At 39.0% G+C, this 26,349-nt stretch overlaps 1 protein-coding gene across 2 annotated transcripts in view; it reads right to left on the reverse strand.

The window, feature by feature from the left end:
* The window catches only part of LOC114648389 (kelch-like protein 29), an 839,883-nt gene that overhangs the window by 609,008 nt on the left and 204,526 nt on the right, over window positions 1-26,349 (reverse strand). The window contains exon 3 of one of the 2 annotated variants that reach the window (XM_051924931.1): window positions 15,417-15,487. The exons of the other annotated variant lie outside the window; for it this stretch is intronic. The gene's annotated coding sequence lies outside the window, so the exon portion shown is untranslated. The remainder of the gene's footprint in view (window positions 1-15,416; window positions 15,488-26,349) is intronic. 2 annotated transcript variants of the gene reach the window in all.

Here is a 26,349-nt window from a genome sequence, read left to right on the forward strand (position 1 = left end):
TATACAGCAACTAAAAAAACTTCAAAATGCTAATGGAAATTTTAAGAAGATGGTAAAAGTACACATCATTTCAACAGAATGTCTTTAGTAAAAATGATCAAAATAATGACGGTAAAACAAATTAGGTGAACAAAAAATTTTAATTTTTATACAAAGTGTAAATATTATGGATATTTTCCATCAAGTTTAAGAAATAATATATGAACATACAACTAACAAAAACGTAAGCATAACACAATACAGAAACTTAATAAAGAGTAAGTGAAGGTATCTGAATGGGGAAAAGTTTAATTGCACTTCTTAATTGTAGCAACAAGCATTTGTGGCAGCAATCATTTTGTAATCAATCTCACTAGGTAAGTACTTAATATAATCAGAAGGCTATCAGCAATTCTGGACCCTCTTTGTGGGGATGCACATGTAGCCTGGAAATGTATAAATAATGTTTTATGGCAAGGGCACAAGTGGAACGCACAGCAGTGTCCTGTCTTGGGTGTGTGCAAGTGATCCCCATGTTTATGTGGATTTTTTCAAGATATAGTAATCCCTCCTCCATCACGGGGGTTGCGTTCCAGAGCCACCCGCGAAATAAGAAAATCCGCGAAGTAGAAACCATATGTTTATATGGTTATTTTTATATTGTCATGCTTGGGTCACAGATTTGCGCAGAAACACAGGAGGTTGTAGAGAGACAGGAACGTTATTCAAAAACTGCAAACAAACATTTGTCTCTTTTTCAAAAGTTTAAACTGTGCTCCATGACAAGACAGAGATGACAGCTCTGTCTCACAATTAAAAGAATGCAAACATATCTTCCTCTTCAAAGGAGTGAGCGTCAGGAGCACAGACTGTCAGAAACAGAGAGTAGAGAAAAGCCAAGCAAAATGACACCTTTTATTGGCTAACTAAAAAGATTACAATATGCAAGCTTTCGAGGCAACTCAGGCCCCTTCTTCAGGCAAGAGAGGAAAGCAAACAAATCAATAGGGCTGTTTGGCTTTTAAGTATGCGAAGCACCGCCGGTACAAAGCTGTTGAAGGCGGCAGCTCACACCCCCTCCGTCAGGAGCAGGGAGAGAGAGAGAGAGAGACAGAGAAAAACAAAGTCAAAAATCAATACGTGCCCTTTGAGCTTTTAAGTATGCGAAGCACCGTGCAGCATGTCGCTTCACGAAGCAGCTGCACACAGAAGGTAGCAACGTGAAGATAATCTTTCAGCATTTTTAGACGAGCGTCCGTATCGTCTAGGTGTGCGAACAGCCCCCCTGCTCAATCCCCCTACGTCAGGATCAGAGAAAGTCAGCACAAGAGAGAGATTGAGAAAAGTAAGTTGGGTAGCTTCTCAGCCATCTGCCAATAGCGTCCCTTGTATGAAATCAACTGGGCAAACCAACTGAGGAAGCATGTACCAGAAATTAAAAGACCCATTGTCCTCAGAAATCCGCGAACCAGCAAAAAATCTGCGATATATATTTAAATATGCTTACATATAAAATCCGCGATAGAGTGAAGCCGCGAAAGGCGAAGCGCGATATAGCGAGGGATCACTGTACATCAGTTTTCTTCCATATAACAAGGACACATTTTTTAATGCAAGTGGCAATAATAAATGATCAACTTTATTAGTGGTCATCTTTTTATGAAGGTTTATTGGTGTTCTAATACATCACTAAACTCCATCAATTAAATACTGTAAATCTCCCTCATTTATTAATATTTCTTTTTGGAAGTTTTCATATATATGTCCATTTTGGTTTTATTTTAAGTAGACGCTTTCATTAAACTTCAATTCACTTTGACAATATCTGAACATATAAAAACTTACAAATGGAACAAAAAATGTCACTGTAGGTTTATGATATGAATGTGATAGTACTAAACATATGCAATATACTCAGTCATTATTAAACAGTTGGCATATCCTGTGAGATAAAAAAATAAAAGAGTAATTAACAGATTAGGGAAGTACAAAAATGCTCAGCCACTGAAAAGTGTTGCAGGTTATTTTCAAACTAGTTTCTGGCCAGAATCTGTCAGAATTAACAGCACATTCACTTTATGACTTAAGGTTTGAACTAAAAACTAAACGTTTTGGCAAAGAACAGGTTAATAAAGAAAATGCTCAACATTCACAGCACAGTAGCTGAGTGACAACCACAGAAAGAGACTACAAATGCAAATTTAGTTTCTTATCAGCTATAAAACCAGTTTACAGCTGATAAGAAAGAAATAAAAAAAAAACATGTTTGAAGTACATGACATGCACCAAGATGTTTATCAGTTAAAAATGTACTATATAAATAAAGCTAAATCTGATTTGGTTTCCATGTTCAAAAAACAACACAATTATTATTGAGCACAATTAAAGTGTGGAACATCTAATAGCAGATACAACAGCCAATTTAAAGACTGGGTGCCAAGTAGATTTGAAACTTCATAATTTAACATCAGATGTTGATTTGGAGATTAACTTTACCTAAGTATGTTAGTAGGTATTTCAATTCATGAACTACGAGGAATGAAAAAATAGCCTTCTGTTGAATACAATAAAGTAGTTACAAATGTTACATCTAAAAGGCTACGTATTACAGCTTATGATCGTTGGGTTTTCAAATACCATACAGCAACACCCATAGTCAATCAATAAATAAATGCAGGTTATGGCTTTAGTTTTTCATTATACACTGGATTAGCAGCATTTAGAGAGGAAATCTGTCACAGGAGTCAACACCAAAGATCTCTCTCCACCAAAATTAAAGAGCTGCTGTGCCCCTAAATTTGTATCATGCTAGCAAGTGGTTATGGCTGACAGTTACCTAATAATAATAATAATAATTCATTACATTTATATACCCAGCTAACATGACATAATCACAACAATAAAAAGCATGCCACACAGCATAATGTCATATTAACATATCCATTAAAATCCACTCCCTTCGTGTACTGTATATGAGGTCATATGCCCCATCTTGAGGTCCTATGCTCCTTCTTGATTACTTACATCTGCCATCGAACTGTGCCTGGTGATGCTGCCTCTGCATGATATCAAATCTCAGTCCAGGTTCTTTTCATATGTAGCTCCTGGCTAATGGAGGAATAAGATCCCCACCTCAATTTGAAGCTCTGACTCTCTTAATGTCTTTAAGAAACATTTAAAGACTCATTCAGTGAATTTTGCAAATCTGGGAATTATAACTAGCTTATATTTTGTTTTGAGCACTTCACTTGTAGCAATCAATTTTATACCCTTGCCTTATAACACTTGTTCCCAAATAGTCCCCAGACTAATGTTACTCGAATATGTTGACCTCTTTTGTAAGGTGCTTTGTATGAAAAATGTCTGCTAAGCAAATAAAGGTAAATGTACATTTTTTGTGAACTGCTTTTTTGTCATTCACTTATATTTTTAGCATCTTCACAGACCTGTTTGGCAGTTTGAAAATTACAAAAATAGTGAAAATATATTTTGATTTAATTCAAATGTTAAGATTTACACTTCAAAGCAAATTCAAAGACATAATTAAGCTTGATAGGTACAGCATTCAACTATGTAGAATTTGTTTAAAGCACCCTAACAATCTGTAAACTGCTGAGTTTGCATTAATTCGCATTACATTTGCTTTAGCTGCTATTCTGGGGTTCATTTAATCAGCGGTTTAAGCAGATGTTGTGATTTCCACAATAAACTCTGAGCTATTCTCATTAGGCTCTAGCTGTTCTGATTAGAGTTGTTCCATATGTGCACCCCTCAGTTCAGTTTTCACCTTGCAAAACTACATATAAATTGACTACAAACATCTTGAAAGTTGTCTCAAATCGTTAGCAAAAAGCTTTTCTTCATTCCTAGGAATTCTGATGATAGATCAATTTAATAGATCAGGGATGGTCTTGATGAGTTTGAAGTAGCTTTGACTGGTCATTGTATGCCTGTAAACAATATTCTTCTTTAATTACACTCTCCATTTACCTCTTATTTCGTTAAGAAATAATTTGAGGTTTCTGAATACAATATTCAATCCTACGGATGACGCACTCACATTCAATGCTGCTATTGAAACCAGTGTCCACTGACCACAAAAATTACCTGTGTTTTGGAACTCATTGATCTCTCTCAGTCTATATAGTCATAGAGGTCAAATTACAAACTTCTTTTAGATTACAGATTTCTAGGTTTGTTCTAGGTGTAATTCTTGTTTGCTTTTCTTGTATTTGCATTAAAAACTTGCTTTGATGCAATAAATTTTTTTTTTTTTGCAATTGTCACTTCACCGTGTTTTACATTTCAACATCATTATATTATATATATATATATATTGTGACAGATAGAGAGTCTCCGTGACCCCTTGAACCCTCAGACTAGACGTCAGACACCAGGTAAAAGTCCAAATAATGATTTATTAATAATAATAATTGTGCACAAAGCACCCTCCTCTCCACAATACTCAATAATAATAATAATAACAATAACAATAATCCTCCACACTCCCAGACACTTTGCCACCCTTCCTCCCAGCTCAGCTAAGTGTACTGGGCTTCCCAGAGTCCTTTTATACACCCTGACCCGGAGGTGTTCCCATTCAACAGTCCACAGTTCCTTTTCCCTTCCGGGTCAGGGTAAACAGTCCTTTTCTTCAACCCGGGAGCACATCGTTTCTTCCTGTCACGTGACCGTGACGTACTCCCGGGTTATAGGGCACATACGAGCCTACGAGCCCCCCTACAGCGACGCCTGGTGGCCCCCAAGGTATCCAGCAGGGCTGTGTATAAAAACTACATAGTCCATGAGGCCTTGCTGGAACTCGGGGCATGTCCACGCTGCTGGGAGAGCTCCTCCTGGTGGCCTGGGGGTGAGGGCCGGAGTAGAAAGCCGGCAATCCTTCACAATACCCCTCCCTTAGCGAAGCCAACTGGGGCGAAGCGACCAGCCCCGCAAGGGACGTCCTCCTCCAGGAGGACGCGTTAGCCGAACCTTGGCGACGTTGTCTAGGCTCCCCAGCGAACCTTGGGGGAACGGTGCATTTTCTGTCCCATCGCTCCCCTGTCCTCTGGGGACAACTTCGCCACAAATGGCCTGGCCGACAGCAGTTGTAGCACCGACGCTGCCCTCCTGGTAGTCTCTCTTCCCGAGACCTGAAACATCTCGGGAATTCTGTCAGCTCCACCCTCTCCTCCGCTAAGGAGGGTTTTTCGGCCGCTTTGCTGCTCTCTGCCCGTTTCTTTACTTTGTCAGGAGACCCGCTTTTTATTTCGGGGATCTCCTGCTTACTCTGGGGCTTGTGCACAGCGTGAGGCTCTCTATGGAGAAGAGAGAGCCTCTTTGCTGTTTGCACGGCCGTTGTCCTATGTATTATAGGAGGCGGCGTCATTAGCACCACATCGTTCCAGGTAACAGCACTTTCCAGCTGCCCTGGTTTGATTGGCACTTCCTCCGCCCCTCCAATAACTAATGACAACTCCCTTATCACTTTATCAGGAGACTCCCGTTTCTCTTTTAGGATCTCCTTTTTAATCTGGGGCTTGTCCACAGTTTGGATCTCTTTATTAACAGAAAAGAGTCCTTTTACTGTCTGAACGCCCTTTGACTTTACATTAACCCGAGGCGGCGTCTTCAGCACCTTATCGCCCCGAGAGACAGTACCTTCCAACTGCTCCGGTTTGATTGGCGCTTCCTCCGCCCCTTCTGTCCTTATCCCCACACTCTCGTGTAGGGCTCGCAGTGGTTTGGCACCCGCTACTTATCAAACGCGGGCCCATTTCATACTGTGTCCCTATTTCATTATATACGGTACCGGTATTTCCTTCTTGTACCGCCAAATCATATAACACGGGACGCTCCCGACCTAGTCGCCGCAGGTATTCCTCCACCTTTCTAAAAGGCGCTTCGGCCGCTGCTCCCAGATCCCCAACGATCTTCTTTATCGTCGCCACAACCTGTAAGAAACTGTGCACAGGCTGAAGCAACTTCTCCAGCTCGTGCATGTCCAAAAAGTTATTTAATTCAGCCGGAGGTATGCTCAGGAGATCACTAGCCTTACCCTCCAGCTGGGAGCCAATGAGCACGTCCGCTGTCGGCACATGCTCTGACGGGATTCGCGGAGGCTTCTGGGATTTGGAGTTTTCTTCGTCCGAGGGCCGGGTTGCCTTCTTTGGCAAACTGCCATCTGTCTTTAATAATTTGTCGCCAGATCGAACAGCTACATCCCAGCCCTCCTTACCTTCTTGCGGGTTGAGCGGTGCTTCGCTCGCCTCCCCCTTCCTTTTCGGAAAAACCAAGTCCGTCTTTTCCGGGTTGAAGACGTAAACAGCTGGACACGGACCTTCTCCTTCGGGGTGGGTCACGTGTCCGTCGCCAGCACCCGACATGCGGAAGTCTTTCTCGCTCAACTGCTCCACTGATGTGAGTGCACTACTGCCTTCTGCATTCTCTCCTGCCTCCCGCAGAACCTCCAGATGGACCCCAGGGAGGTATGCGCACGGGACAAAATGCGTTATTTTAAATAAGTTTTCAAATTCGCTCCCAGCACATACCTCATTTCCATCGTCCTCTTCCGGATGCTTCTCCCGAAGCACGTAGCCACTCCATGGCTCATCATGAGAGCAGGCAATGTTGAGCCTTAGACCTCCGCTGTTGCTGGCGCTCTGCTTTGTCTTCTTCTTTCCCATGACGTCCTTGGTAAAGGTGAGGTTTGGCGATTTTTCTGCATGTCTGGACGCTGCCTTCTCCGGGTTCTCTGCCCACAGTAAAATTTGTTTATGTACAGGTCCTCTGCCAAAATTGACGGCCAGAGAATCCTGCCGAGACTACGCCAACTGTGACAGATAGAGGGTCTCCGTGACCCCTTGAACCCTCAGACTAGACGTCAGACACCAGGTAAAAGTCCAAATAATGATTTATTAATAATAATAATTGTGCACAAAGCACCCTCCTCTCCACAATACTCAATAATAATAATAACAATAACAATAATTCTCCACACTCCCTGACACTTTGCCACCCTTCCTCCCAGCTCAGCTCAGTGTACTGGGCTTCCCAGAGTCCTTTTATACACCCTGACCCGGAGGTGTTCCCATTCAACAGTCCACGGTTCCTTTTCCCTTCCGGGTCAGGGTAAACAGTCCTTTTCTTCAACCCGGGAGCACATCGTTTCTTCCTGTCACGTGACCGTGAATATATATATTGTATTATATATTGTGATGGATTGCCGGCTTTTTACTCCGGCCCTCACCCCAGGCCGCCAGGAGGAGCTCTCCCAGCAGTGTGGACGTGCCCCGAGTTCCAGCAGGGCCTCATGGACTATGTAGTTTTTATACACAGCCCTGCTGGATACCTTGGGGGCCACCAGGAGTCGCTGTAGGGGGACTCGGAGGCTCGTATGTGCCCTATAACCCGGGAGTACGTTGTGGTCACGTGACGGAAAGAAATGACCCTGACCCGGAAGGAATAAGGAACTGTGGACTGTTGGGCAGGAACCACTTCCGGGTCAGGGGGTATAAAGGACTCATGGGTAAGCCCAGACACTGAGCTGAGCTGGGAGGTAGGGTGGTGAAGTGTCTGGGCGAGGAGGAAAGAGTTTTGTATTGGTGATTTATTGTATATGAGTAGTGTGGAGCGTAGGGTGCTTTGTGCACGTTATAATAAAATAAATAGTTATTGTGCTTTTACCCTGTGTTTGGAGTGGTACCTGAGGGTTCAAGATGTGGACAAAGACCTTATCTGCTACAATATATATATATATATATATATATATATATATATATATATATACACATATATATACATTCATACATACACATACATACAGAAAGAGATAGAGACATCAATTTTGTGTTGTCTGTGTATATATATATACAGTGGAACCTCGAGATACGATCACCTCTGTATACGAGAAATTCAAAATACGAGGAAAGTATGAGCGAAAATTTCTGATCTAAATGCGAGCATTGGCTCGCGTAACGAGCCACGAGCCAGGCTGTGGGTATAGCTCTCAGCTTAGCGAGGGGGCGTGGTAGCAGTTGCGAGCCGCGATCTGCGGTGTCTGCGTTTCTCACTTAAGTGCACAGGTGGGAAACTGCCCACATCCATGATTGTTCCTGTGGCTGATGGGCTGCAGCTGCCATGTCCTCCCCGCATATATAGAGAAGCGCGAGCCAGTTAAGGGGGAGAAGAAGTGAGAGAGAGAGAGAGAGAGAGAGAGAGAGAGAGAGAGCAGGCAGGCAGGAGGGCGGGCGGGCAGGAGAGCAGGCTCGCGTGTAGCTGAACAGGCGAGCCAAACAGCTGAAGCAGGACGGTGTAGAGAAGGTCAGCTGCATTAAGAGTGTCTCGCCTGTTGCAGAGCCCGCAGGTGAGACGCTAACAGAGAACAAGCACCGGGGATTGTCGTCTGTTTTTTAAAGACTGCATCCTTTTGACGTTTTAACCTCGTGTTAAAGGATTGTTATTCTTGTGTATTTTAAACCTCCACTTCACAACTGTTTTAAGGATTATTTATTTAAAGATTTATTGAATGCTCTACTGCACTTTGGACACCTGTTTTGATTCTTTTAATAATCAGTTATATTATTTACCAGTGTTATTTATTAAAGGTAGACTACAGTATATATAATTTATCAGTGTTATTTGTTAGGAAAATTGATTTTTATGTTAATATATTTGGGGTGCGGAACGGATTAACTGGATTTCCATTATTTTCAATGGGGAAGTTTGTTCTAGATACGAGAAATTCGCTATACAAGCTCAGTGCTGGAACGAATTAAACTCGTATCTAGAGGTTCCACTGTATATATATATATATATATATATATATATATATATATACACACACACACACATTATACTGTATTATATATATATTCATGGCACGTGTCATGTACTCTTTGCATTATTTGACAGTAAAACTAAATTTTATATATATAAAGCTGATTTCAGTCTTCTCCCAGCAGTTGCACTCTGTTAGTGCATCAAAACATTAATACTGGATATGCCTATCTATGGAATGTTTTATCTATCTGTTTATCTACATATTTCTGTTCATCAGAACATAAAATTAAAGGAAGCTTGCTTCCAGATAAAACTAGTTTTGAGGTAATTCAAGGAAGGTATTCTCATCAAGCATTTTTAATGATATCCTACATGAATAAAGATTCACAAAAAAGAACTGCAAGAGAGCACATCAACCACAACAATAAATAATTGCCTGAACAATGAAAGCCAAGATTAGGACTATTATCTGCAGTAACATGTACAAGGAGAGCAAAGTAGTTGAGTGCGCAATAGATGTGAAAATGAAAAGCAGCATTTAAATTGCAACTTTCAAATGAATCTGAAGTAGAAAAAATTTGCAGATATGGTGCCGATGTCACAAGAAAAATAAATGAAGAAGTCAAACAATAAATCGGCATTCTATTCAATTACAACAGGATGCCAATTCTCATCAACTGTGAGAACAAAATCTAATTCAACAAAGATCAGAGACCTTGCCAAATTTAGCAAAACTGATTTAAAAGCATTATGTGGAGCCATGGATATTAGTTGTGAATGCTGTGTTTCTGTACACTTTGCAAATGACCAGCCCAATGCTAGAAATTTTACTTGGTCTTGTCATAAAGGGAAAGTTTCTGCTGAGAAACTAAAAGACTACACAAAATATTTGATGAAATTATCAAGTAATGAGGATACTGCAGTGTAAAAACTTTTCAGATAATATAAATCAAACAATAGTACTTTTGGTTTTTTTGCCTCCACGAATACTAAAATTGCTATACCTTCAGAGAATGGACCATACTACTTTAGAATCAATGGTCGGATATGCCACTGAGGGGTGTCCATGTCTCCTGCTATATGCCTTTTTGAATTAGCTGACACTTTCTCACTTAGATTTAAACATTAGTCCAATGAACAAGGCTGAATAATGCTATTCCATTTGCAAATTCTTACCTGTGTTTTTAATGATTTGTTAAATTTTTCTTGTATTTGAAATACCTCATTGCCTTTTGACTACATACTACACAGTCCTGCCGGTTTATGTTGCGAAAGTTTTGTGATGGTCTGCTAAGAAAGATTTAAAACAAAAGGCTACTTTATTTATTCAGTGACTGATCCAGAAAGGACTGAGTTACGGGATTCTCAAAACAAAATGTAATACAATGCAATACAGTGCTATTTTTTGAAAGGCAGGAATATGAAAAATTGTAATCTAATGAGGCAAGATGAGTAATCAACAAGAAAAAAATTATTTGACAATTATTAACCTTAATTAAGAATTATGTTTGGACATCCTGATGACTAATAAAGGTATTTCTAATGACAGAACATCTAGTTAGAAAAATGTCTCAGAGCAGCAGTAAACATAGATCTGTACTACGCATTGCTGGAACCAACAATGAAACGATAACCGTGTGTGTGCATCTTTAGAAAAGCTCTGTGACAAAGATAATATAATGTTAAAATATTAGCAATTAAAATATTATCTCATGCTAAAAATGCAATAACTGAAATCAGAATAATGGCTGGATATTTTGTGATTGCAAATTCTGCTTTGCTATTAGAAATAAAGGCAAATTACATACAATTTGCAAAAGTTTCAGAGGAATTGGAGTAGAACCCCCTTTGCAATTCACCACCACATTACAACTAAGTATGATACTTTAAAGTACAGGCGCCTCGGACAGCACCCCATTCATTCTCAATGGGCGGCTGGGTGCGCGGCAAGCGCTCATGTGCAGGACGGAGGCTTGATGGGGCGTTATGCTGCCCGCCCACCACACAGCCTAACAATGTCCTTCGAACAGCTGCCCCGTTCATTCTCAGTGGGCGGCTGGTGATGCTGCAAGCGGTGACACGGTTGTGGCTGAACAGAGGGTGAATGGGGCGGCGGGGGGCAGCATTGTAGTGTGCCTCGGGTGGCTGCCTGTTGAATGGGGGCGATGGCGGGCGATTCACTACCCGCCTTTGGCCGCACCCTGTTCGATCTCGGTGGGCTGTTGCTGCAGGCAGCATACTGTATGCACGTGGAGGTGACTGTACGGTGGGCGGGTGATGAACCGCTCATCGCTGCCCCCATTCATTCTCAATAGCAACCATGCTTGTACTGTTACGTACATAGCAGGAAGTTGTTTCTCGTCAGTACACCGGACATGCTGACGAGGGATGCCTTCCTGCTGTGATAGCGTGTACAGTGCTGTGCAGAAGAGCTCATCTTAACCTTTTGTCTTCACCCTTCAACAATGTCTCTGAAACACAAATCTGATGCAAGTGCTGGTGATACAGTAAAGAAGAGAAAAACAATCACCATGGAAAATAATCATTCTCTGGCAGAGCACTTGGTTGCAGTCAGTCAACAATAGCATTTATTAAAATAATGTACCTGTTCCGACTTACATACAAATTCAACTTAAGAGCAAACCTACAGGCCCTATCTTGTACGTAACCTGGGGACTGCGTGTAATGCCCTTCCATTCATTCATCCATTCGTTATCAGCACCCAGTTGTTGAATTCTAAGTCATTGAAGCAAATCCTGAAATGAATGGGTGAAAAGCAAGAAGCAAGTCTGGATGGTGAGCCAGTCTACTGCAGGGTCCAGTCATACTCACTTAAATAATTTAAGAAATGTAAATTAACACACAGCATTTGGGTTGTTAGAGAAAAATGAGCGCACCAGGAGAAAAGCACACAGAGACATACGAAGAATGTGCAAATCCCACAAACACAATGTCTAAAACTGGGATTTGAAACGAGTCTCAATATTTTACAAGAAAATTAATTCAGGTCCAGGAATTGTACTAAGCAACATGTCCTCAAAAATTCCACACTTTTTCAAACATTTTTTTTTATTTTTTACTACATGTTTTTGGTTCATAGGAATGTTACAATACATTAAAATAAAAGCATTGATTTGACAATATTTGATTAGAGCTGTGTACTCTTAAAGAACTATAGGTGTGATGATTATATGTACAGAGGAACCTCGGTTCACGACCATAATTCGTTCCAAAAACTCTGGTCGTAAACTGATTTGGTCGTGAACTGAAGCAATTTCCCCCATTGTATGGAAATACAATTAATCCGTTCCAGACCATACGAACTGTATGTAAATATATATATTTTTTAAGTTTTAAAGCACAAATATAGTTAATTAAACCATAGAATGCAAAGCGTAATAGTAAACTAAATGTAAAAACATTGAATAACACTGAGAAAACCTTGAACAACAGAGAAAACTAACACTGCAATAGTTTGCGCTATAACGCTACCAACCGCTGGCTAAAAACTCTTTTTTTTTTTTTAAATGAGTTTTAAGCACAGGGAAAAAAATGAACATTTGAAAAAATCCATAATTTAATAAACCACCAAGAAAAGTAACATTGCAACAATGCACGCTACGAACCGATCGCTGTAAACAGAAGCGAAAACAAAATCAAGCCCAGTGCATTCTTTAACTGCCTTCCTACCTTATGCGTCCAGCCCCCTCTCTCTCGCGCTGCCTGTGTGTGTGTGTTTCTCTCTCTTGCACTGCCTGTGTGTGTGCGTGTCTCTCTCTCGCACTGCCTGTGTGTATGTGCATCTCTCTCTCGTGCTGCCTGTGTGTATGTGCATCTCTCTCTCGCACTGCCTGTGTGTGTGCGCGTGTCTCTCTCGCGCTGCCCGTGTATGTGCGCGTGTCTCGCTCGCTCTGCCTGTGTGTGCGCGTCTGTCTCTCTCTCTCACGCTGCCTGTGTGTGTGTGTGTGTGTCGCGCTCTCTGGCTCTCTCTCTTGCTCGCTGCACGGGAAATGCACTGGGAGAGACTGAACATGTACAAACCGAAAGGGAAACTGGCTTGTTCAAATACCGAGTGTGTGGTCGTGAACCGAGGCAAAAGTTTGGCAAACTTTTTAGTCGTAAACCGATTTGTACGTGTACCGAGACGTTTGTAAACCAAGGTTCCACTGTAATCAAGAATTAAAAAAACATTGTAATCCAAAGTAGACCATCCTTAATTACTCCTCCTCTACTCTACTTCTAAAATGTTAGAGCATTCCTGCCAAAATTATCCAACATAAACATCAACCATTTTTCCATGAATATTCCTATTCCAATTCATTCAAACTAGGAGCCAGAGACTATATGGAGCCAATCAATGATAATTTACATATGTTAAAAGATTTTTATGAAGTTCTTCAGCTCTGTACTATTATCACACAAAAGTGTAGCCTGACAAACATACACAGAACATATAGATGAGATACTAAGAAGCAGCCAGATGTTTTTATAGAATTTTTAGTACAGTTGATTTTCACCATGGAGTGTAAAATAAAACTGTTTAACTGACACATCCTTGATGATCCATATGCTTCACACAATCCAAAAGTGGAGATGTGAAAAAGCCATCAGACATACAGTATTACAATATGACATGAAATGCTCCTCTTTCATTAAAAAAACTTCAGTTTTTTTCACAAAGCCGAACCACATCTTGCAGATAAGGGCAGAAAGTGAACAATTCTAAATTAGCCTGTATGCCACGAAAGTGACATAAGGCCTATTTGCCACAAACAACTTTGCTGTAGCCTGATGTTCAATTTGGGACCAAGTGAATTAAATACTTGTATTAAGACTCAGACTAAATTATACAGGTATGACACGTTATCATTAAAAACAAAATATGACTGTATTAAAGAGCTGATATCACAGCCAGTTTTGCACAACATCAGGCAGTACAAATCGTATGTTTTATAAAACAATCAGCTTGTAAAAGAGGCACTTAAGAATTACATGAAAATTATTAAGAGAACTGAAATAGTGGGCCAGAATAGTGTAGTGCTGGAAATGCTTAAAGTCTTGACACTGAAATGACCAACCTGGCATTTTGTCTTCAAAATAGAATTTCACCAGATGGCAGAAGTGTGCTCATTCCAATGTATAAAAGGAAGATTACTACAACTGATGGTCCTATGAATTGGTCAAGTATGAGTATAAGAAGGTGCTGGAGAGCATTATGGAAAAGAAAAAGGAATCAGGTGACAGTAAATAAAATGCAGTCTGGTTTCATACCTAAGACAGAAATTGGGGGCATGGTCTTTATTGTAAAGGAAATGTAGGAAAAGGGTCAGATTAAGGGATTGATGAGAAGATAAGCTTTGTGGTAAAAGAAAAAAAAATCTGCTTTTGGGCAAAAAGCACAAAAGAGTGACTTGATTCAGAGGTGCACTGTCATGAGAACAAGAGGACAGCTGAAAGCAAACATAGGTAAAAGGGTGGCAGAAGAAATGGAAAGAGTGAACTTTTACAGGTAAAGTGGTCCCAAATAATGGGTGTTAAGCAATTTCCTGTATATAATAAATAAGTGTCATGTACCAAAGTATCCAAAATGTGCCCAATAAAATCACTGCTTACTTCCTAAAGAGGCATGAACTAATAATAATCTCTAATTCACAAATAGCACAATTCAGAGTAACACTACACAGGAACTTAATATTAATAATGAAACTAATGATATAACTTACAGTACACTGCTAATGTACCACATCATTTTTTTCATTTATCAACAATGGACAAAGGATTTCCTAATTATCTTAAAAGTAGAAAACAAATAGATTTTCTTTATAAAGAATAATCTAAAGTCTTCTGTTCTGTTGAGAATCTGTCAACCTGGCTGACAAATCAGGCCACTATTTTTAGGGGTTTTTTTTTTAACTTTTTCGTAGCTACATTTCAGTTGTACTTCTAATAGAATATACATGCCCATAATTATTTTCTTCAAGGATTTGCAATCCTTTCTTGCCTCTACTTTTCTCTGAGTTCTTTTCTGGTTCTTCTGTGGTGGCGTTTTGTGCCACCACCACCTGATCAAGGTACTGTGCAACCACCTTGTGATGCTCAGATGAAGGCAGGTTCCCAAACTGTCCACAAGACCTGCTGCAGTGAATCTTCTATGACAAAGCCTGGAAACAATGAAGAATGACTTAAAGAGATCTATGTTAGGTAGTATGCCCAGTTTGGGATTGGGCAGTATTATAGCCTTGAAACTTCTGCAGATTCTGTATTTTTTCCCCCTGCTTCACTGGAGTTTTTTTTTCCTGTCCCTCCATCTGGCCTTATCACCAGACTCATCTTTAGAGACTTAGCATACAATATTATTTATTAGACTCTACTCTATTAGACTCTAATCTATATCATGTAAGCTCATATTCATTTTTTATTAATTATTCATTATTATCCTTGCCTAACTGAACTGTTTTTTCTTCTCTTGTAACCATTTCTTTGGCAGCTTGCAAAGAACTTTGAGCTACATTCTTAGTATGAAAATGTGTTACTTCATCAACAACATTTATTTCTGTATGTCCTGAAAATTCAATAAAAAAGAAAACTAATAAAAAACATGGATAAACTGAGAAGCATAGTTAATTAAATGTGGAAAAAAGGCACTATTAACTTACTGCTTAGACTTTTTCTGGGTGGCTACTCTAAACACACTGCTTCTCCTCAAGCAATTCAATAAAAGCTGTGCCTGCAAATGACAAAAACTAAGAAATGAAAATCTTTTTTTGTTGTAACAGTGAAATAATAGGTGTCCTCTTCCCACCAAAACAGTCATATTCATTTTTATCTTTATACACATGCAAACGAGGCATAACTGCACCTAGTCATTAATTATCACTGCAGGCAGAACTACTTAATTAAATTGCCCAAAGTACTCCTACAAATGTTAAGATGAACAAATCTGGAGAAATAAAGTTAAATGCTTTTTTTTTTTATTGTGTTGCCTTTCAAGACATACATTTTATGAATGTATGTAGCTCACTATGTATCCAGAAAGGATAAAAGACTGTGTAAATCAGAAAACATTTGCTTGTTCAATCAGGCACAGCAAAAGTACCAAATCAATCACTCTAATAGAGTGAATTTCAATATTCTCAATTTTTTCTATCATGCAGTTAAAAAATTTAAGACAAAAACAGACTGTGGTGAATCATATACTTCAGAATTTTATTTTCCTACACTCTTTAATTCTTAATCAACAAATTCCAGTGACCAAATGTAAATAAAGGGCAGTTCAGGTTTCTGATGTTGCACATCATTTATGAAGAGCTGATAGACAAATGCAACTTACAGCCATGAAAATAACTGGTTCTAAATCGTTACCAGGGTGCCATTTCCAGTCTACCCACACAATCATTGTATAAGTTGTGTCCCATGATGTAATATTATCCCTCATAATGTGGGGCACAACACTTTAAAAGTACCATTTGTTTATATCTTTAAATTTTAAATGATATGATTAATTATGCTCTATATTGCAATTTATTCCCTTCAGCAACCATTACTTCAGTGTCCTAACGGTAAACTCCCTTTGGTTGCTCTTAATTAATCATGTATAAACTGTAATTTGTTATTAGCGAAACCTTTGCACTAGCACTCTTGAATCCTGTTATTCTGTTCACTTGGTCTGCAAGGCATTCCTAAAGTTCAGTTCTGAGTTCAAAAACGGCCAACACAAAACAGTTTTCACAAGAAACACGTCAGTCTATTTTGAGAATGAAAGTTACTCCATATTATAGATTGACAAGAAACTGAGGATTTCATACAAAGGTGTCTATTACTGTGTGAGAGGAGGGCAAATTGGATATAACCAGGACAGAAAAAGAAGGGAAAAGCCCAGATTCACAACTACACAAGCGGATATGTATATCAGAATCTGCAGTGTGAGAAACAAACAAGTTACAGGTTTTCAGTGCATTCTTGGTTGGTGGACTTAGAGGCAGAGTCTCATAAAAAAAAAAAAAAAAAAAGCTATATCTGAAACTAGCAAACAAAATAAAAGAACATAGTAATTGGACAGAAAATGGCTGGAAATGCATACTATATTCAGCTCCCTGGAATCAGACCTTGGTCATCTCTAAGCTGGACTACTGCAACTCTCTGATGTCTGGACTTTCACTAAAGGCAACACGACCACTTCAATTGATCCAGAATGCAGCTGCAAGACTCATTTTTAATATTCCCAAATTCTCACACACTACACCTCTGCTGCGGAACCTGCACTGGCTCCCTGTGCCTGCCCGCATCAGGTTCAAAACCCTAACCCTTGCCTTTAAGGCCAAAACTGGAACTGCACCACCTTACATATCAGCACTGGTTAAGCAGCGTGTCACTTCTCGCTCTCTCAGAACATCAAGCGCTGCTCGTCTCGAACCACCCTTACTTAAAAGAAGAGGACGACATGCATCAAGACTCTTTGCAGTGTTGGCTCCTCAGTGGTGGAACGAACTTCCTCTTGCTGTACGAACAGCGGAGACCCTCACTGTCTTCAAACGTCGTCTGAAGACACACTTCTTTAAACAGCACTTGGACTAAAGTCCCCATACTTTTTTCTACCCTTTTTCTCAAAAAAAAAAAAAAAATTTTGTACTAACAACTTACTATTTTCTTCTAGCATGGTTTTGTGTACAACTTGGTCAGCGGTAACTTGTTTAATGACAGTAGATTTAATCCTAGCCTTAAAGACTGAAGAACAGTCGTAGACTACTAAGCACTGTTGTAAGTCGCTCTGGATAAGAGCGTCTGCTAAATGATGTAAATGTAAATGTAAATCAGGATGTTCCCTGCACTGATAATGGTAATTAAAGGGGGTGGTGTAGGGGGTGTGAGGGGAGGTAGAGACAAATCCTATGATGCCACCCAAGTCAAAATTTTACTACATATTGAACACCTTTACATGAGTAAAAATCTATCTTTTTCACCTTTAGTGAAAGTGATGATCATTCATCAAAGATTCATCTACTAGTCATTAATGTTAGACAAGTAGACTTCAAGCAAACTTTATCTCAATATCACTACATCAGAACAAAAAAATGGAAGCACCTTTATTTACATTACTTTCATTTTCATATATACAGTATTTCATATAAAATAGCATGCTGAGTTTAAATAGCTATTTGGAAAAATATGACAAATAGTTAAACTTTATTTTAAGCTGTTTCATAGGGCACAGCATTCATGACATGTATTGCCTTTTTGACATAACAATAATCATGATTGGAGTAAACAAAGACCACATCTCATACATATGTATAATACAGTACAAAATATTAGAGCTGCTACCCAGACAATAGGCCTACGAACATGCTGTGTCAAAATGTTCTCAGTCCTTCTGGAGATGTAATGCTTTGCTATGTGGCACATTTGTAGTTAAAAACGTTGTTCATTTATTTGATTATCCAAAATCTGTCAATATATTTACTATCATACATCTGGAAACAATTTTGCACTGAATAGATGAAGATAATTCCTATCAACTGAAACATGGAATTCACTTTAGGTCACAAAAATAAATTAAAATGCTCATGTCTTGTTGTATTACACACTTTTTATAAATACTTTTTAAAGAGTAATTTATAATTTATGGATGTGAATAAATCACACTGTAAATAATTATGCTGTAGAGTGATTCCTAAGGTTGCTAACTAGCTGCTATGGGTCCCATCCTATCCCAGATGTTACCACTAAACATTTAAAGTTTGAAGTTTTCAGCCTAAAAACACCACCACCTTATGCATTATTTGTTACATGCTCTTCCAATCAAATGAGCTTTGATTAGTGAAAATATCTACAGTAGGCTGGCACCCTGCCCGGGGTTTGTTTCTGCCTTGCGCCCTGTGTTGGCAGGGTTTGGCTCCAACAGACCCCCATGACCCTGTGTTAGGATATAGCGGGTTGGATAATGGATGGATGGATGGATAGTGAAAATATCTTCTTGTTTCCTTGACAACTAACTATGCAGATATCAAGCCATTTTCTTCAGGCAGTATGTCTTAACAGTATTGTTAAAAGTCAGCATGGGGCCTCTTGAAGGTGCATGCTTTTAGAGACATGCACATCTCTTGGAGGCAAGGTTCCTTTTATACAGAAACTGAACACAGATGAGGGAGAAATGTTTGTAATAGAAATGGAAAGAGGCACATGAACAAGATAAAAGGTGTGTTTTCTTTCTTCACTTGCTAACAAAAATGGCCCTAGAATCACAATAAAGATTAAAAGATAACTCAGAGAAGACACCACGGAACAGACCATTTAGAACCCAGTCCCCAATAGTACAATACCAAACAGATGCTCATGCTTTCTTGATAAAAAAAAATTAAGAAAAACATTATATAGCATAAAATCTGTGACAACATAACATTCACACTCTCACTTTCTCCACTTTATGTGATGATCAAGCTGGAGCCAATCCCAGACACTTAACTAGCTAAGTCTCCCAAGTTTCTTTTGTGGAACATTACCATATATCTACCACTCCAAAAAGTCAAATCTAATTTGGGTAGTGAAACCCTTTGGACTTTTATTTCATTACATTACTTCATGCATGCAGAACAGCTGACATCTGCCTCCTCATGAGGTGCAAATAAGTCTTTTAGACACCATTTTCCCTGTCATCTGGACAGGGTGAGTTTAGAGAGCCAAGTGTCTGCTGACTGCTGCAGTTGGCAAGTGGGGCACGATCAAGCAGCAACTGATTTCCACAGAGCAGGCTGCATAAGGAAAAAGGCTACTCATTCTCATTGGGAAAAAGCTTGACAGTTTCACAGATTACACCAGAAGCTATCCAAACTATAGGACTAAGAGTATTCTGAAAATTAAACTAATAATATTATATGTAAAATCTTTTTAAATGCATTATTTCATTTTAAAAGCCACAATATGTCAGGCTGACAAACTGAGGTTGCCTGGAAGAATGGGAAGTTGGGGGTTATGGGGTAATACAAATGGAATAGATTATAAATAAGCACAAATACTTTATAGTTTGGGTCACTCAAATTCAAAAATGCAACAGAAACTACTATAAAAAATAAAACTGAAGTGAAAACCCAATATTGCCAAGACAAATAACGATTTTATTCCAGCTGCTTTATTTCCAAACCACAATTCAATTTGTAAATCATATCCTATCAAGTAATGGTTTTCATACACAAATAGCACCACGATACTTAGAAAAGAATGCAACCAAATGTGGAACCTTCCTTCCGTTCAACAGAAAAAGAAATATTATGTGCAAACAAATAGACTGATAGGAAAAAAGAAGGCACCAATATTGAAAAATGAAAGTTGTGATCTATGCCTCTACAACCCAATATTACAAATCTACAGGATAAGTATTCACACAGGGTGATGTAAACAAATTTATCACCATGCCACCTTGCACACTAATTGCAGCTGACCTGTAACGTGAATTACTAGGTGAACATAATAATACATGTTTATTTATACTGCTCCTTTTCCATCTCACTTTCTTACTAGACAGGCAAAATAAAAACAAACAACATGACACCAAGTAAATTTTAAGCATGACATCATCAAAAGCTGCGTTCCAGATTCCAAACAAAATCAAGTGCAACCTGCCTGTCACATACCAGGAAAAACATTATATAGCTCAGATCTTATGTCTGAATTAGTGAAACCTGAAATCTAGCTATTTTTAAGAAGCACTTCTCACTTTATAAAAAATGGAACTTAATACTTCTTGATGGGCCTACTACACTTGGATAACATATTTCAGAAATTCCTAAAAATTATGTGTTGAAGATTTAAATTTGAATGGACAAGTTTGCCATTTTCACCACCAAGCTGTATTCAATAACACTTAAGGATAAGGTGAATACATGTTTTAGAAAGGTATGTGAATGAATTCATACCCTTTTCTGTGGGACTCCATATTGTGTTCAGGTACATCCTGTTTGCTTTAATTATCTTTGAGAACTTGACAAGAAGTTGACTGGAGTCCACCTGTGGCAAAACAAACTGATTGGATATACAGCCATGTGAAAAGTAAGTGCAATCCATGGAAACAAGATATTTATGTAAACAGTACCTACAGATAAAGGTGATATACTTAAAACAAATGGCATAAAAAATGACATAGTATATTCATTCTCATAATCTAAATGAACAAACATGCAGATCTATCAGAAAGAAAGAGTAAGTACACACCTACATTTATCACTATTTCAAATCCATGAAATTAGAAGTAAGTGTTCCACATTAGGTTCCAATGATTCAAACCTCCTTCGGGAGTATGCAAGTAGAACCTGTGTTATTTAAACTGCAGATATCTAGGGTCAGGTGTTCTCTTTGCTATTGACATGTGTTGTGCCATCATACCAAGATCAAAAGAGCTCTCTAAGGTCCTCAAAATAAAGGATGTGGATGCCTATGGATCTGGCAAGGGATTTACAAAGATAATCAAATTATTTGAAATCAGTCATTCCAGTGTAAGGTACGTCATCTACAACTGGCAGAGATTTCAAACAACTGTTAATTTGATTAGTACTAGGCTGCCAAGCAAATTCAGCCAAAGACCTAGCCATTTCAAACCCCCAAATGTCTTTGTGGGTTGTGCAGGGTAAGTCTTTCAAAAGCTGATTTCAAACTTCATACATCTACAACCAGAAAGAGATAGCAAAATTTTACCTGCATACAAGGTGTGCCAGGAAAAAGCCTTTGCTGTCCAAAAAAAAAACAAAAACATTAGAGCAAGACTACAGTTTGCCTTTTAGCATATATGCAAATACCAGGCTTTCTGCTTTGGACAGATGATTTAAAGAGTTTTTTTCCACAGTAACAATAGACATGTTTAGCGCAAAGAAAACACAGACTTTCAGGAGAAATACTTCATATCAACTGTGAAGCATGGTGGTGAAAATGTTATGGTTTGGGGTTGCTTTGTTGCCTCAGGACCTAGACAGCTTGAGTCAACAAAGAATTAGTCACATTAATGTGTGTCTGAGGATAATGTGAGGTCACTGATTGAAAGCTGAAGTTGAACCTGAAATGGACTTTTCAACACAATAATGATCAACCTCAACATTAACACAATAATGGACACTAACACATCCATCAACAAATGGCGCAAAACAGAAGAAATGTAAGGTTTTGACATGGCCTAATCAAAGCCCTGATATAAATCCCACTGAAATGTTGGAGAGTCGATGCAAGAAAACACACAAATCTTTTGTAACTGATTTTGCAAAAGGAACTGGTAAGAAAATTCACTGAGTTAGAATTCATCACGCGACCAATGTTACATTCCACAAAATGAGCTCCAGAATGCATTCCAGATATGGAAAAACAATTGGGAGTGCAGTATAAATAGAGAAAGGGAAATACTTTAAAAGGAAAAGAGTCTGATTAAATTGTAAGACTAATAGTAGATATTTTTTTAAGTCTGTTTTCTTCTTGGGCAAACCTCATAAACAGTATATAGTGAAATTCGTTTAACACGAAACTAAGGGGACTGAAATATTTTTTTATGTTAAAAGAATTTCGTGTTAAAGGATATTACAAAAAAAAAACATACAGTATATTCAACAAAATTAAGTTTATTAGAGTACATTTTATTTGCATAGATATGTATATATGCATGTATTTAATAAAAATCAATGAAACAAAAACATTCACAAGAACTTAATGAAATTTAATACAAAATTTTCAAGTTTTTTGAAAAACAAAACATTTATTGAGTTTTTGGAAAATAATCTGATATTTTTCTTTGCATTGTCTTTTTTAGCATCAAATTGTCAACAAATTGTTCGATGTCATCCATTTTGTTATTCATTTCACCATTGGAATGTGCGTCTAAATAACTGCGCATACTTTTCATGATGTTCCTCATTTCGGATGACGTGGGAACAGGAGCTGCATTATTCATTTCATTTTCGTCATCGGAATCTGCATCAATGATATTTTTTGAGCTTTGAACAAACTCCAAAATGTCTTTGTCTGCCATAATTGGGGCTGTACACACATTATCATCATCTACTGCAACGAATTCTTCCGATGATACAGTAGGACAGTCCAATAATACAGAAACTTTCTCAAACATTTCATTAAGTGTCGGCTCAGTTTCAATATCCTCCTTCCCCATTTCTTTTGGCGCCAAAGAATCTGATACTTTTAAGAATCCTGCATGACGAAAACAATTTTCAATCGTCCTTGGAGTCACTGAATTCCATGCAGAGTGCAACATATGAAGAGCATCTAATAAATTGATCGAGAAATCTTCATTTGCTTCGATTGCGAGTAAATATTTTCGAAGCAATTGCTTCCGGTAGAAAAATTTCATGTTTTGTATAATCCCTTGATCACAAGGCTGCAAGACACTTGTTGTATTTGGAGGCAAAAAGATAAGCTTTATAGCTTTCAATACAACGTTGGGGTGAGCCGGACAATTATCAATTATCATTGCAACCTTACGCTTTTCTCGTAAGAATCGCTCATCTAACTTTACGATCCAATCGGTGAACATCGTAGCTACCATCCATGCCTTTTTGTTTGCTGTATATTCGACCGGTAATGTTCTAACATTCTTAAAACACCGCGGTTTCAAACTTTTGCCAATAACAAATAGGGGTAGTTTTTCAGAACCATCCGAATTGCATCCTACCAATACCGTAATCCGTTCTTTAGACAGTTTCCCCCCTGAACACAATTGTCCCTTAAACAATAAAGTTTTATTGGGTAAGCAGCGGTAAAATAACCCAGTTTCGTCCGCGTTGAAGACATCTTTCGCTTCATATTCTTCAAGTATCGAAGGCAACGTAGACTGAAACCAATTTCCTGTCATGGTCGGTAAAACTTGATTAGCTTCACCGTAAACATTTTTTAGTACTATGCCATTTCTTTTCTTGAAACGTTCCAACCATCCTGGATTTGCAGAAAATGTAATACCCATTTGTTTAGCAAGTTCACTGCTTCTTTCTAGCATTAAAGGTCCTGATATGGGAGCATTCTGAGATCTCGCTTGTTTGAACCAAACAAGTAAAGCCGTCTCTAAATCCTCGTGCTTGGCCGTTCTCATCCGTTTTCGCTCTGGCTCAAACTTACTCCGTTCAAACATTTCCGTAATTTGCTCTCTTTTTTTAATTATTGTTGATAATGTAGAGTTAGCAATATCAAAATTTTTACAGATTTCCGTTTTCGTCTTCTGTTTTTGATCAACAGCCTTAAGAAGCTCCATCTTTATTTTAAGCGAAATAGCAGTTTGCTTTCCCCCTGAGCTCTTTGCCATTGTGCTCGTAAAAAAATTCTTCTAAAATAGAAAAAAAAAAACGCGAACCAAACTCACTGGTTTTTACTCACACTGCGATGTACTCGTCACCGAATTCCAAAGCCAACTGATGAGAAATGAGATGTTTTTGTGTGGCATTTGTAGGGGTGGAGGGTGAAAGTAGCTTAGATAAACAAAATTGGCTCGTGCCACAGGCTATTCCGAGGGTATTTCAAAGCCAAGTTAGCCTCCTTTCTACGAAACATGTGAAACCACCTCTCTTTCATTTCACACCCCTCTTAAATCTCGCCTGCGCAGCTGGTGTTTTCCGTATTTTGTTCATTCCCAGAAGGGAAATCTTTTCGTGTTAAGCAATTTTCGTTTCGTGTTAAGAGAAAAAAATGCATGAAAATACATAGTAGTTTGTCGGGACCATTGTATTATTTCGTGTTAACCGATATTTCATCTTAAGCGTTTTCGCGTTAAACGTATTTCACTGTATATATATATATATCCATCCATCCATCCATTATCCAACCCGTTATATCCTAACTACGGGGTCACGGGGGTCTGCTGGAGCCAATCTCCATCAACACAGGATGCAAGGCAGGAAACAAACCCCAGGCAGGGCGCCAGCCCACAGCAGAGCACGCACACACACACACACACACCAAGCACACACTAAGGACAATTTAGAATCGCCGAAGCACCTAACTTGCATGTCTTTGGACTGTGGGAGGAAACCGGAGTACCCGGAGGAAACCCACACAGACACGGGGAGAACATGCAAACTCCACACAGGGAGGACCCAGGAAGCGAACCCGGGTCTCCTAACTGCGAGGCAGCAGCACTACCCACTGCGCCACCGTGCCGCCCTATATATCTATATAAATAAAATTCTTTTCGTGTTTGAAAGGGAAATGACGTATGACCACGGGTAACGGAAATTATGTATGACCACAGAACATATTATAATATAGGAACTTATTATTTGTGTGAGAGTTATTTTACTGATATTGAAAAGAAGAAAAAATACTTTAAATAAGGAGCTGGGAAGGTGAATGTAAAGAAGAAGCCAGCAGTAAAGCAAGTGAGACTCCGTAATAAGGACGGTTGGGTGCACAGAGAAGGAGTGCAGGCTAACCTAGAAGGACCTTCGGAGCACACGACCTTCGGACCTTCGGAGGATTCAGAGTGCGGACCGAGCTGCAGGCTATGAACGTATATATGTACGTAAGTAGGATTCAGTTAGCGTTGGGAACCCGCATACCAAATTTCTTGAAGATGGGCCCATTAAGTAACAAAGACCGTTGGAAAGTTCAATATGGCGGCCGACAGTGGTGTCATACCACCGAAATAAATACGTACAGTGGTTTCGGTTAGCGCAGGGAAGCCGCCTACCAAATTTCATGAAGATGGGGCCATAAATAGAAAAGTTTAACATGGCAGACGGTTTTGGCAGCCAACCGCTTTTTTTCCAACCTAGAAGACCTCTCTTGAGATCCGTTTAATCACCTCGTTGATTGCATGTCTTCCAAGGTAGTTCCAATACCCATTTCCTGCACCGAGTCATCTCCCCTTTAATGAATGACTGTGTTAGTGGCCGTACTTCGTACAGGTCTTTGAACGCACTGAATACTTGTAACTGGTGTCGCCCGTCGGCTACTTTCGACAGGGAATGGAAGCAATTGTCGAGTAACAAAAATTATTTGTAAGTGATTTCGCATTGAAGAAATAGTAAAAACTTGATCACTTGGGTCAATACCTAAAGAAATACACACAGCAAATGCAATTGAGAATACACCAGAATCTGTATGATTTAATTGTTGCTGTGCGTCTTCATAAACTATGGGAGGTTTGTAAGGAAACAAAGCATGAAGGAAACGAAGCTGCTCTTCGGTGAGGTTGAATTTTTTATCAGCGTTTAAACTGTCATAGACATGAATTACAGCACCATCATAATAGGTACACACCCAGTGAGTCACTCGTTCAGTAGCTGCAGAAGGTAATATTTGAATATGTTTTACATTTTGTGGAATGGGCATTATAGGTATGTCAGGAGTCCACATTAGCAAAACCTCTTGAGGTTGGAAAATTGTATGCACAGCTAAAATTTCGTTGAATTTGCTCATGTGAACTGTTGATAAATAATCATTATTTACCAACTCATTCATTGCAAAATCTGACAGTGGTAAGATCATTCCTTCCATAACACTAAACACAAACAAACACTAAAAAACGGCAACACTGCCGGCAAGAACACTAAATGATAAAGTAAAATTCTACTAAACTTCTTTATTATAACTGCTTTATTGTAGCAGGTGAGGGGA

Source organism: Erpetoichthys calabaricus, chromosome 3, assembly GCF_900747795.2.
Source record: "Erpetoichthys calabaricus chromosome 3, fErpCal1.3, whole genome shotgun sequence".
Lineage (NCBI taxonomy): Eukaryota > Metazoa > Chordata > Cladistia > Polypteriformes > Polypteridae > Erpetoichthys > Erpetoichthys calabaricus.